Source organism: Pholcus phalangioides, unplaced genomic scaffold (genome assembly GCF_987345545.1).
Source record: "Pholcus phalangioides strain wild (caught in Gottingen) unplaced genomic scaffold, Ppha-v1.0 ptg000029l_1, whole genome shotgun sequence".
Lineage (NCBI taxonomy): Eukaryota > Metazoa > Arthropoda > Arachnida > Araneae > Pholcidae > Pholcus > Pholcus phalangioides.
The window spans coordinates 8,644,896-8,656,971 of NW_028301619.1; the positions used below are offsets into that span (position 1 = coordinate 8,644,896).

At 38.4% G+C, this 12,076-nt stretch overlaps 1 long non-coding RNA gene and 1 pseudogene across 1 annotated transcript in view; both read left to right on the forward strand.

The window, feature by feature from the left end:
* Positions 1 to 5,630: 5,630 nt before the first annotated feature.
* Positions 5,631 to 6,221, forward strand: LOC149067652 (protein CLP1 homolog pseudogene; annotated as a pseudogene).
* A 4,557-nt stretch (positions 6,222 to 10,778) lies between these two features.
* LOC149067653 (uncharacterized) overlaps positions 10,779 to 12,076 on the forward strand; it is a 43,595-nt gene continuing 42,297 nt past the window's right edge. The window contains exon 1 of the long non-coding RNA XR_016195321.1: positions 10,779 to 11,046. This is a non-coding gene — a long non-coding RNA (uncharacterized LOC149067653). The remainder of the gene's footprint in view (positions 11,047 to 12,076) is intronic.

Genomic DNA, 12,076 nt, shown 5'->3' on the forward strand with positions numbered 1-12,076 from the left:
TCATTGACGTCAGGCGACAACTTGGGGTAACAAATAGGCCTAGGGTAATTTTCAAACACCCTCTGAAGGCTCATTAACACTTTGGATATGCCTGGCAGTCGAGTGGTTAGGGAACCAGCTTCTCACTCTGCAGGTCTGGGTTCGGGCATGGATGTCTACTAACACTAACAAATTCCCTGGACGGATCATGCTGATCCCTTGGGAATACGTGAAGATCACGTTATTTAAAAAATTTTGATCCAGAACAGAATTTTTATCAGTTCAAAAGAAATTCGGGATTTCTGACGCAAAATTATTCACGCCATTTAATATCACGTCATTTCATGGCTAATGAAGGTCATGAAATGACCTGATATTTCATCAAGTATCACGTTATTTCCTGACCTTTATTGTTCGCGGTCATTATGACGATTTTTTTTGACCGACAAAATTTTCACGTCATATTTGACGTCAGGCGACTACTTTGGAAGAATCTCGACTCAAGGAAGGCGACCTCCCTTTCCTTATTTCCTTAGCCTACGGACTAATTAGTTCTCAAACATTTTTTCACCAGCGGTGCTCTTTTCCCTGATCAACGCTTATCCCCAGCTCTCCGACGAATGTTGATAGCGCCGCGGTAGTGTTTTAGAGCCACTGGTCTTGACCATATTCCCGTATTTTTGGTCATCCTGATATTTTATAAACATGTCCTGTGATTTCCCGTATTTTCTACCGAATCTGCATTTTTATTCTTGAAATAAGGGTCCTTGAAATCAAGGATTTAAAATTATTTTACGATATAAATATATAAAAAAAAGGTTTTTATAATAGTCGCGATGCGATGGCCAGAAAAGTGCGGTAATTATGGTCAGGCAAATCAAAACTTTTCAATTCTGCTTCTACAGTCAAATCCGTTTTTATGGGTTTTCTTGAATGGTTTCAGGAGCAAGAAAAAATACAACTCAGGTTGAGGTGCTGTGAAGATGGCAAATTCATTCTACTTAATCGCTTCTTTTGAAGAGCAAGTAATTCAGCTCAAGGCTGAGAACGAACTTCGTTTTGCTGTCGATGAGATGTCCACGGTGAGTTTAGAGCTCGATGGCTGAGACATTCGGTGCCGATCTGTTTCCCGGAAAAATTAGGGTCTCGATATTCACATGGCAACAGGGGCGGTCTTAGGGCAGTGCGACCGGTGCAATTGCACCGGGTGCCAAATACGTTAGATATACATTACTGAAAAAATATTTTAAGATACGTATTTACAAAAATAACTATAAAATATAAATGAAAAATGATCGAGATGAGAAAAAGAATTGGAGGTTTGAGTGTATATAATATTACGGTTATTTTTTGAAAAGGAAAGAATCGATGGGCAGTGCACCTATATAAGTACAGTACATAGCGATTTTGGTCAGATAAAAATCCAGTCTCTCTCGCTCTTCTCTTTTCTTTCTCTTTTGTTGCGCTGTAAAAATAAAAATAATAGAGGAATCGCCCTCGATCACCCAATTTTGCTACTAACGCGTGCAAAAGTGTTTTCCTGTGTTGTGGGGAGTATTACAGAAACTGGAAGTTGTCTTGTGGGAAAGATTTTGAGCCAGAGACCTTTCATACCTCTTTTTTCCCGACTTGTATTAAAAACGCAGAATCGAATCGCCAACACAGTGATGTATTTCAAAAAAAAATTATTGAATATTTTTTAAAAAATGAATGAATTAAAACCTATGATTTGCTGACCATTTTAAATAGAGATTTTGCACTTCGGCCTCGTTCCCACCTGTCACACGAGGAGAAACAAATGTGCTCACACGAGAAAATCCATGCATTTTGGCACCCCGATCACTGGCCAGTCTCCCGACTCGCCAGACTTTCCTATTAGTTCAACCAGGGGAAGCTCGGTGGCACTGGGTGTGCTCTAGAAAGCGTCAAATCTAAAGTGAAAGGGCGAAAAAAAATTAGGAAAATTATTTGTGCCGCTGCAGGAGGGGCACCAAGTCTGAGGTAGAAAGGGCGAAAGAAGAGTTAGAGGAAATGATTTCTGCCCCCTCTAGTAGGAGTGCCAAATCCGACGTAAAAGAGTGAAAGAAATTACAGAAAATTATTTCTGCTCATTTCAGGAGGGGCGTCATATCCGAAGAGGAAACGCAAAAAAAGAAGAAATTAGGAAAATTTATTTGTGCCCTCTAAGAGGAGTGCCAAATCCAAGGTAAAACGGCAGAAAAAAATTCGACATGATATGTTATGACAAAATATCGCTGTTCCTTTGAACGCATCAAAACGAAAAGATTGAAACAAAAGTTTTTTTAATTAGGGGAAGTCAGGGACATAAAAATAGGTCCCGCTCGGGTAGAGATTTTGTCTCAAGCCACCCCTAAGTGCAACGTGTGTGTGTGAACTTGAAAATTGTAACAAACCGTACATACACAACTGAACATCTTTTCGGAATTTCATGGATCTTGTTCCAGATACCCGGTGAGTAACGGTAAAGCTTCCTATGAGGCTCCTAGACAGTATCTCTGGTAAGGTGTGACCACAATGTGACTTTAAAAGGACATCTTTTTGCTTTCAAGAAACTAATGAGGAACGTATGTTGGAAGTTCAATTTGATTTTTGTAAACAGCTTTGTAAACCAGATTCCCCACAATCATAACCCCCACCCCCCAATTCTGTTTTTTAGGCTAAAAAAAAGTGAGCTGGAAAATGTATATTGCTTTATTCCATTGGGATCGTTGTCCCTAAAATATCCTTCACGGCATTGTTTTACACCTTGGTAAGATACTAGGTGGAAGAGCAATGATACGTCTCACCAAATAGATTTATTAATTAAATAGTGTGCCAGTTTATTTAAACATGCAATTTTTCCACTATGTTATATATTATTTGGGAGTACGAATCATTGTGTCAACTTAATCAATCTAGCTGCCTGTAACTGTAAGGTAAGCTTATATATGATTTGAGGCACAGTGGGATTTTGAGGCACACGAGATTGGAAACATAATGAATACAAAACATTTGGATTGGCACCGCGAAACAAGAAAAGAAAGAAATTCGGGAACTAGACTGATTTTTATGACCATGACCATGTTTTAGGAAATTTTGCCTTGGGCATTTTGCCTGTTGTGGCGTTGTATTTGTATAAATGGAAAGATAAAATCTGAAAAAGAGAAATGCGAGATTTTCCAGGAGCAGATTGAGTTGTAGCCATTAAAAGGAGATGTAGAAAGAACAGTTGGAAGTTAAGATTAGCTGAGCAAATTCAAAATAATAGAACCATAGATCAAACTCCTTTTTCAGAACAGTTTGGTCTGCATAAGTGGAGAAGTCGACAGTAAAAGTTTTCTTTCTTTCAAAAGTGGAGAAGGTTGATAATCACTGATTTAGAACCAATACTATAGGAAGCTGGACACAGCTATGTCTGTCGAGTCAGAAGATAGGAATGTAAAACGATTGTTATTTCCCCGTTTTTTATGACTTTTCATGCGGGGTTGGACCATTGATTGCTGTTCAAATCTAAAAAAACAATAGTGTATACGTATCGCGAGAGACTGTTGACACTTTAAAATCTCGAGTGGAGGGATGGGGGGGATAGCATTTGCAAGGGGATATTTTGGTGACAGCCCTGCTTTGGAGTGGTTGGTCAACCAATGAAGAATGCAGGAAGGTCGTAATCACAAATCAATGCCGAGATTGCTCGACAAGATATGCCAACCGACTTTCAAGGGCCAGAAAGCTCAATATAAATTCGATCGAAATGAAAACTTGGTGATCTTAGTAAAATTTTCGGTTCTAATTTTTGCTATCTTAGTTTTCTATATAAGTTGTAAGATTTTTAATCACCTTAAAGAAAGTCGTTTTGAAGGCAAGTCATTTCTTTGTTTTCCCCAGTCCTCGAAGTTAATCTTGAATAAGAATTAAACAAAACCTATCAAATTTTGCTGTTTATAATCCGATCCGCTTATATCCCGCAAGGGACAGAGCGGGGGCCATGTTTGGTGTTATGTTTATAATCCGCAGATGCAAACTTCGCTAATGTGAGGAAAAAAAAGGCACCATGTAGTCTGCAGCGGTATATAACCCACATGAGAAAATTTCATTTATCAATATAAAATCGCTCTCAAGGAGGAGGGGGGTTGTGTAACACTGTTTTGTACAGAAAATGTCAATTTTGGTACTGGCATCTACCCATCTATAAATATTTAAAAAATATGTTTTTGTAAATAAATTTTTAACGTAATTATAACTAATGAAACCTCTCTCAGAAAAAAAGTTGTAAATAAGATGTGCAGTAGTTTATCCACACTCTAAAGCCGCTTCAAAGTTAAAACTCTTCATGCAGCTTTGATCCACACTAAGAAATTCATTTCCGACGTTTTGTTTCAACGTAATTTTTTTTAAACGTATAATCCACGGGGTATAAGCAGCAGAATAGGGTAGTTTAATTGGGACTTCCACGGAAATATAGAAATAAAGTAGTATCAGTAATGCATAAAAAATCACTAATCGTCTCGGTAAGTTTGATAAATTTCGCAAGATTTATCACTTTTACCGGCGATTAGGCATAATCCTTTTAGACCCTGTATGCACAAACGTGCGGATTGCTACTTTTCACTTTAGTTATTTTTTTAACCTCAGGGATGTTCAGCCCAAACTTCAAGAATTGCGCGTTATCGTTGAGATTAAAGCCGAAGTCCCTGAGGTTTAAAAAAAATCTAGAGAGAAAAATAACCCCTTCTCAGTGCCGTTTTAACGCATGGGCTCACCCGGGCGCGGCCCGGGATCCTCAAAAGTAGAGGGGCATCACGAAAATGAGATCTAGTTAAAATTTTCTAGGTAGGGCCTCAGAAAAACCACTTGGCCAGGGGACCCATGATGCTCTTAAGATGGTCCTGCCCCTTCCCCAGGTTCGTAGCGTGCTTTCTCGGGGGCAGACTTTTCTTGAAATGGTTATGCTCAGAAAAAGGAGTTACAAGTGCCCCCTCCCATTCCGCTCGGGTCGCCGTCCAAGTTGCCTCGGAATAGTTACGGGCCTGCCCAAGTTGCAGAGCCCGGTGCTTTAGCTGGTGTTTGCTTGCCCCTTCCGTTTCTTAGTACTGGGTCTGAAAGGGATAATTTTAAATGAAGTTCATGAGTTTTATATATATGAAAGTAATCATACGAAAATATCACTTTCATTTAACCACTTTTATTATCAGTTTGACCCTTACGTGAAACTATATATACTTATTTTACCATAAAATTCAATTAAAATAAGTATGAAGAAGATAGATCCTTTGTGATGAGTACCCTGCATAAATGTGTGACGGTTTTTTAATGTTTTTAAATCTCTGAATTAAATCAAACAAGTTGGGTTTTTATGCTTGTTTACAAGTTAAATGGTGGTAACCCCATTTTAGGAAGAAAGCTTTTCCGACTTCTTCGTCCCTTAATATCCAACCGGGGGGGGGGGGACGATCACCATACACCGAGTCTGATAATATGGTAGAATGAATCTGTCCCGTCGGGACAGTAATGACTAGCAAAAATTGCCTCCTCCGACGCATCACTCTGGATCCGCACCTGGGGGGGGGCACAACTAGGTCTAAGACCGGCCCTGCATGGCAAGGTTGTGTGCTCACATTGACGGGCAAAGTGGGAATTTATACATCAACAAAATGTCTGCCATGGTGATCAATGCAAACATCCATGCTGCGATCGAACAGCTACGTCAAAATGCCGATGCTAACGGAACAAAGGGTCCGGTCGTAATGGTGGCTGGTTCCACGAATGTTGGAAAGAGCACCCTCTGTCGGATTCTCCTCAATTATGGATTCAGGCAAGGAAGAACTCCATATTTTGTTGATCTCAATGTTGGCCAAAGCATCATATCTATGCCTGCAACCATTGGTGCCCTACTCATTGATGAACCTCCAGATCCTGTCGATGGCCTCACTCAGGAGCTCATTGTGTTCCCTTATGGTCACAGAAGTCCTGGAAACAACATTGGATTATACAATTACTTGGTGTCAAAGTTGGCTAAAGTAATAGATAATGTACTGAGGTATGGTGCAAATAAAAGTGGCGTAATAATCAGTACTTATGGTTGGATTCAAAGTGAGGGGTATAGAGCTGTAACTCATGCAGCCTTTGCATTTGATGTTGTGTTGGCTGTAGGCCATGAAGAATTTTATCACCACTTGTCGAGTGATCTGCCATCATTCGTCAAAGTAGAGTATCTCCCTCAAATTGTTGGTACTAAAGATTAAGACACTTGACAGGAGGGAAGCTGCTGTCAGAATATTTTTATGGAATAAGTAAACCATTATATCCACTTTCTTTTGATGTCAGTTTTGATAGTGTCCGAATTTATAGGATACAACGACAGTCTAGTGATGATGTGAAACCTATTGGATTGATGTTGAAAGAAGGTGTTGAATTACGATATCTCGCCAACTTTAGTGGTGACTTGGCGACCGAAATATGTAGTACCGCCAAGTCAGTTCGTTCGTCATTAGTCGAGATCTGTACTCGCGGAGACTGGGTTGTGTATTGTGTATGTGCTAAGCGTCCTGTTACATTTGTTTTTTTGTTTCACTTTAATTAAAATAATAATTAGCCATGAACCACTTCGTATTACTTTGCAAACTCCGTTATCTACTTTGCTACACCTTGCGTCTGTAGAAATCGCAAGAGAAGGCCGGAACAGCTTTGGTATAAGAGGCAACTTGGAGATTTTCGACGCCAAACATGTCCGACGACCAAACCAAAAATCGCCAAGGCCGTGAGACACAACGAGCGCCGAAAAAATCTCTAGCATAGAAAATAAAAACCCATTAAAATATGAAAAATATCATGAAATACAAGAGAAATATAATAGTATAAACATAAATAAGATCAGGATTATAAATATTGTTTCTGGGTTAATAAATATGATATGAGGCTGTGGGACGCTATTGACACCCAAGGAAACATAACGCTAAAGCCAACAAGCATAATTATTATAAAAATATCACTAAGACTGAACATCAAAATAACATAAGCTATCCACTCTTTTAAATAAACAATGGTCCTGCATGTTGTATAAATTAGTATATTCTATGCATAAAAAATTAAAACCCAGACTCTCTGGATATCCATATTCTTTTAAATAAAATAAATACAAAGGATACAACCTTACAGGCCAACGAAAATTTAACCCTAACAATCAGAACGAAAAAGATAAAATATCTGTTCAAAAGTTTGAAAAGACGTGCTACAAACAACATCTAGCACCACCATGGCATCAGAGCTACATTCTGGAACAACGACAACCCAGCAGAACAACTACAAACCAGAGCGCCGGCATTGGCGACTTATCGGTGGAAAAAAACCGCCAACTTGGCGTGTCTCAGGGAACAGCTTTGGTATAAGGGACACGCCAAATTGGCGACGTTTTTCCGGCGATAAGTTGCCATCGTTGGCGCACTCTGGTTCGGTGTTGTTCTGCTGGGTTGTCGCTGTTCCGAAAAATTCTGCCAGGCGGCGTTAGTTGTTGTAGCGCGTCTTTTCAAATAGCCGTACAGCCATTTTGTCGTTTGTGCTTGTTCCGAGTGTTTGGATTACATTTTCGTCGCTGGTCAGGTTGTATTGTTCCCTTTTTTTCCTTTATTTAAACAGTGCCCGTATTTTATTTATACCCTGATCGCAACTTATTATTTAAACAACGCTCCGGGCTTCATTTAAACAATGCCCGGGTTTTATTTAAACCCTGATCGATTTATTATTTAAACAACGGTCCGGGCTTCATTTTAAACAATGGCCGGGTTTTATTTAAACCCTGATTGATTTGTTATTTACAACGGTCCGGGTTTTATTTAAACCCTGATTGATTTGTTATTTACAACGGTCCGGGTTTTATTTAAACCCTGATTGATTTGTTATTTACAACGGTCCGGGTTTTATTTAAACCCTGATTGATTTATTTTTATCCACAGTTTTATTTTTTAAACAATCCAGAGCTCATTTTTGTTTATACCATTTGTTTTTAACTGTTTTCTATGCTGGCAACTTTTTTTTCTGGCGCACGTAGTGTCTGGCGGCTTTTTCTCGGACCGTCGGACTTATTTGGCGTCGGAAAAAAACCGCCAACCTGTCCCTTATACCAAAGCCATGTCATCAGAGCTACATTCTGGAACAACGACAACCCAGCAGAACTACAAACCAGAGCGCCGGCATTGGCGGAAAAAACCGCCAACTTGGCGTGTCCCTTATACCAAAGCTGTTCCTTTTATCCTCCTTACAAGATATCTTGTCTCACCTAATGCTTTGTATTTTTGCAGTACCAAGATAACTTCTCATTTTGAACACCTCATTTCGCACAGAGATTGTCTATATTCTGTTCGCTCTAACTGTGGTGTCCTGGTGTAAATAAACCGCTGTACCAATTTTTGATATCACTCCGCATTCTTTATCTCTGTTGGTTGTAATTTTACCCGCCCCTTCATGACGTGTTCCGAACACGTGCGTTTTTTCCTAAAACGTGAGATTGTAAATTCGTTATGAAGAATTTTCTTGGAGAATTTTTTCTCACTGTTCTCCAAATTTTGTTGAAATAAAAACTGTTGATAACACTAATTAAAATAGAAAGAGGTATATATCTCCCAAAAAAAATTCGATAAGGTATTCTGTTGTTATCATGGCAGACTCCTCAAGAGTTGGGATGACAGGGCTTCAGCCCGGACATTGCCTGCGACAATTCTTGTCATTTTTACGCTAAAGGTTTATTATATAGAAGGGCTGTTCAAAGGTTGGTCTGAGGGCCCGCCAAAGATCACAGCCTGGACATGTCTTGCGGCAGGATGTGGGGCCATGGTCGTTACAAAAGCTTGTGCGAGTTTATTATTTTACGGCAGATAGTGAGAAAAAATCCCCATTTTTTCTTACTTTTTTTTCTTCAGAATTTTCAAATTTTATTTCTGAGCTAATTTACGCTGTATGATTTTCCTGGGCCGGATATGCTACCACTTATAACGTGAAACAAATCATGAACAACTTACCGTTGTGTTGCCGCTTTTTATTTTTCTTGCGGGTCTGTATAATTAAATATTGATAATCCACGGGCTGTAGTGGTAATGATATATAATGATAATCCACGGGCTGTAGCAGTTCGAATTTGACGAGAGAGAGTCATCCACATTATTTCGTTTCCTCACTTCAACCTGTTGAAATCCTGTTTTTTGTCAAGACAATTTCGGTGTTTTATCCGTGCGTAGGTTGCGAGCCATGACCCCAACATCCAGCAGCAGGAGCCCCTGGACCGACCAAAAGTGGGTTGGTCCAAAACTATCGGGAGTAGGAAAGAAAAACGTAGCTGGAATTTCCATTAAAAAGGGGATGATAAAACCATATGTTGCTTATCGAAAAACATTTTTTTTGAAAACCGTAAACACAAGAATCCTACCGTTGAGTTTTCTACTTCATTAAAAGATCAAAAACCCTTCATCCAATCAGCATCGGATCTACTCTCACCAAGCAAATACTCGCCAACTGAACCGAGTTTCACTTGATACTCGCTTGGTAGTCTTTGGAGAGTACCGATTTAGCGTTGAAACTGGTTTCAACTGATCCGCGTTTCAGCACGCTTATAGAATTTCCCAGGTAGGGCCTCAGAAATATCACTTGGCCCGGGGGCCCCATGATGCTCTTAAGATGGCCTTCATGTCTTCGTGATAATCCTCAGACTTTTTCGGCTCGCCACCTTCAACGAAACAAATATCACTTCCTCCTAAGGTGACCATACGTCCCGTATTTTCAATCATCCCGACTTTTCCCGTAGTTTACACGAAGCCTACTTGATTTTTTATTCTTTGATTTATTTTTTTCAAGTCAAAGATTGAAATAATTTTTCAACTAATAAATTATATTGTGATAATTACAACTATAAATGAGAATATTAATCTCTGACATTTGTCTTGGTGAACGTTTTTTTCGTGAAATTCATTTTAATGCACTGCAATTTGCAGTAACCCTTCATTTCCCACCATTGTGATTTTTCTATAATTTCAACAATATTTGGCAACTTTGTTCAGTTTTGGCGATGTCCCGTATTTCTCTCGAGGAAATATGGTCAGCCTACTTCCTCCCAACAAGCTGCTCAAGCAGAAGTGCGAATTCTTTTGAAATGCGTATATTAGGCTGACCATATTTCCTCGAGAGAAATACGGGACAATGGGATTCCAAATACGGGAAAATACAGGACATCGCCAATTATTGCCAAAAATGACGCCAAAACCGAACAAAGTCGCCAAATATTGTTGAAATAACGGAGAAATCACAATGGCGGGAAATGCAGCATTACTGCTAATTGCAGTGGATTAAAATGAATTCCACGAAAAAAAATTTTCACCAAGACAAATGTGGGAGATTCATATACTCATTTATAGTTGCAGTTATCATAATATAATTTATAAGTTGAAAATAATTTCAATCTTTGACTTCAATAAAGAATAAAAATTCAAGTAGGCTTCGTGCAAAATACGGGAAAAACCGGGACACTTTTGCTAAAAAGTCGGGACAGCAAAAAAAACAGAAAATACCGGAACTGTCCGGGAAATACGGGACGTATGGTCACCCTAGCGTATATTCACCACGAACGATAAGTTAATCCCCTCCACCCGTATCCCAGTGTACGACAAAGCCAAGGTTTCTATATAGAATATATAAGCGTGTGGTCAAAGCTGCATTAAAAGGGGACGGTAATGTTCGAGTGAGAAAGGCGTATCTTGTCAACAACCACCCTGAAGACACAGCAGCAAAAACGCTTTGTGACCGATCTTTAAAAAATATTTTTTCCCGTCTTCCAGATAACTTTGAAATAATATGGAATAAATATTTAAAAAAAATAAAAATTATGAGGTATTTTATGGTATGAGGGGCAAACGATAAAGGACTATATTTTTGGCTGTGTTGCACAGTAAAAAAAGGTGAAATGTTCTTCAACCAATCATTTTGGGCATCGCGCACACGTGCTTTTATTTACATCAGGACCCAAGTTAGAAGGAACAGAGATTAGCTTACTTCTCATGTTTTATTTTTTTTGAGTTGGTAGTTAAAGTATGTATAATGGAAGTATATTTTCCTTTGTGTTCTTTATTTTGCATAGGGTATAACAATTTCCAAGTATTGATTGTTACATATATTACTGATTTTGCTATAAAATTATGAAATGGCATCTTTGAAAAGGCATATGAAAAACAAATTCACTTTTTAATAATATATTTAAATAAATTTTCGTTTAAAAGTAGCCTTCTTGAAGTCCGGGTACTGCTTTCTGTGGTCTTCGACACACTGGAGAAGAAATTGCTTCTGCTCTTCATCCACAGTTAAGAGCCCATTAATATATTGCATAAATTTCACCGATCTTTTGGCTGTGTCATTAACAACACAGATTCCAGAATGTTTCTTGTTACTTTAAATAAGAATTGTTCCTATCCCAAAGATCTGTACTGAGATTCAGAAAACTAATATCAACATCCAATTTCTTTAACAAATTTAAACTTTTCTGAGAAATGAAATGTTCTATTGTTTTTGCTGAAAAAAAAATTGAATTATTAGATAGCATATCTAAATTCTCAATGGCTTAATTCGTAAATATTCGTTAAAAAACCTTGTTAAAACTTGATAAATGAAAATTGACTATCATTATAAAACCAAAGGTGTCCAATCCATTCTTTAACATACACCTTATTTTTAAAGCCAATTGCTGTCTAAATGAAAACATTTTAAAGGAGTAAATTGCCTTTGCTCGATGCATGAACAATTCATTTCAATCATACAAGTCCAAACATTTTATTATTCTGGTATGCAAACAGGCATGGATCTAGGGAAGGGGGGGGGGGGGGATCCCCCAAACAAAATGCAATAATTCATGAAATTTTCAGAACTTTTATAGTATAATATTACATTACTCAATCCGTTCAAATAACCCGTATCAACGTTTTTGATTGAATAGCAAGTTCAAGAAAACTTCAATGGAAAAACTGGGAAATTTTTTCAAAAAATATGGGACGTATGGTCACCTTATTCATTATGACCAATTTTTAGCAATTTGTAAAATCTCTTCCCCCCCCCCCCACCAATAGCG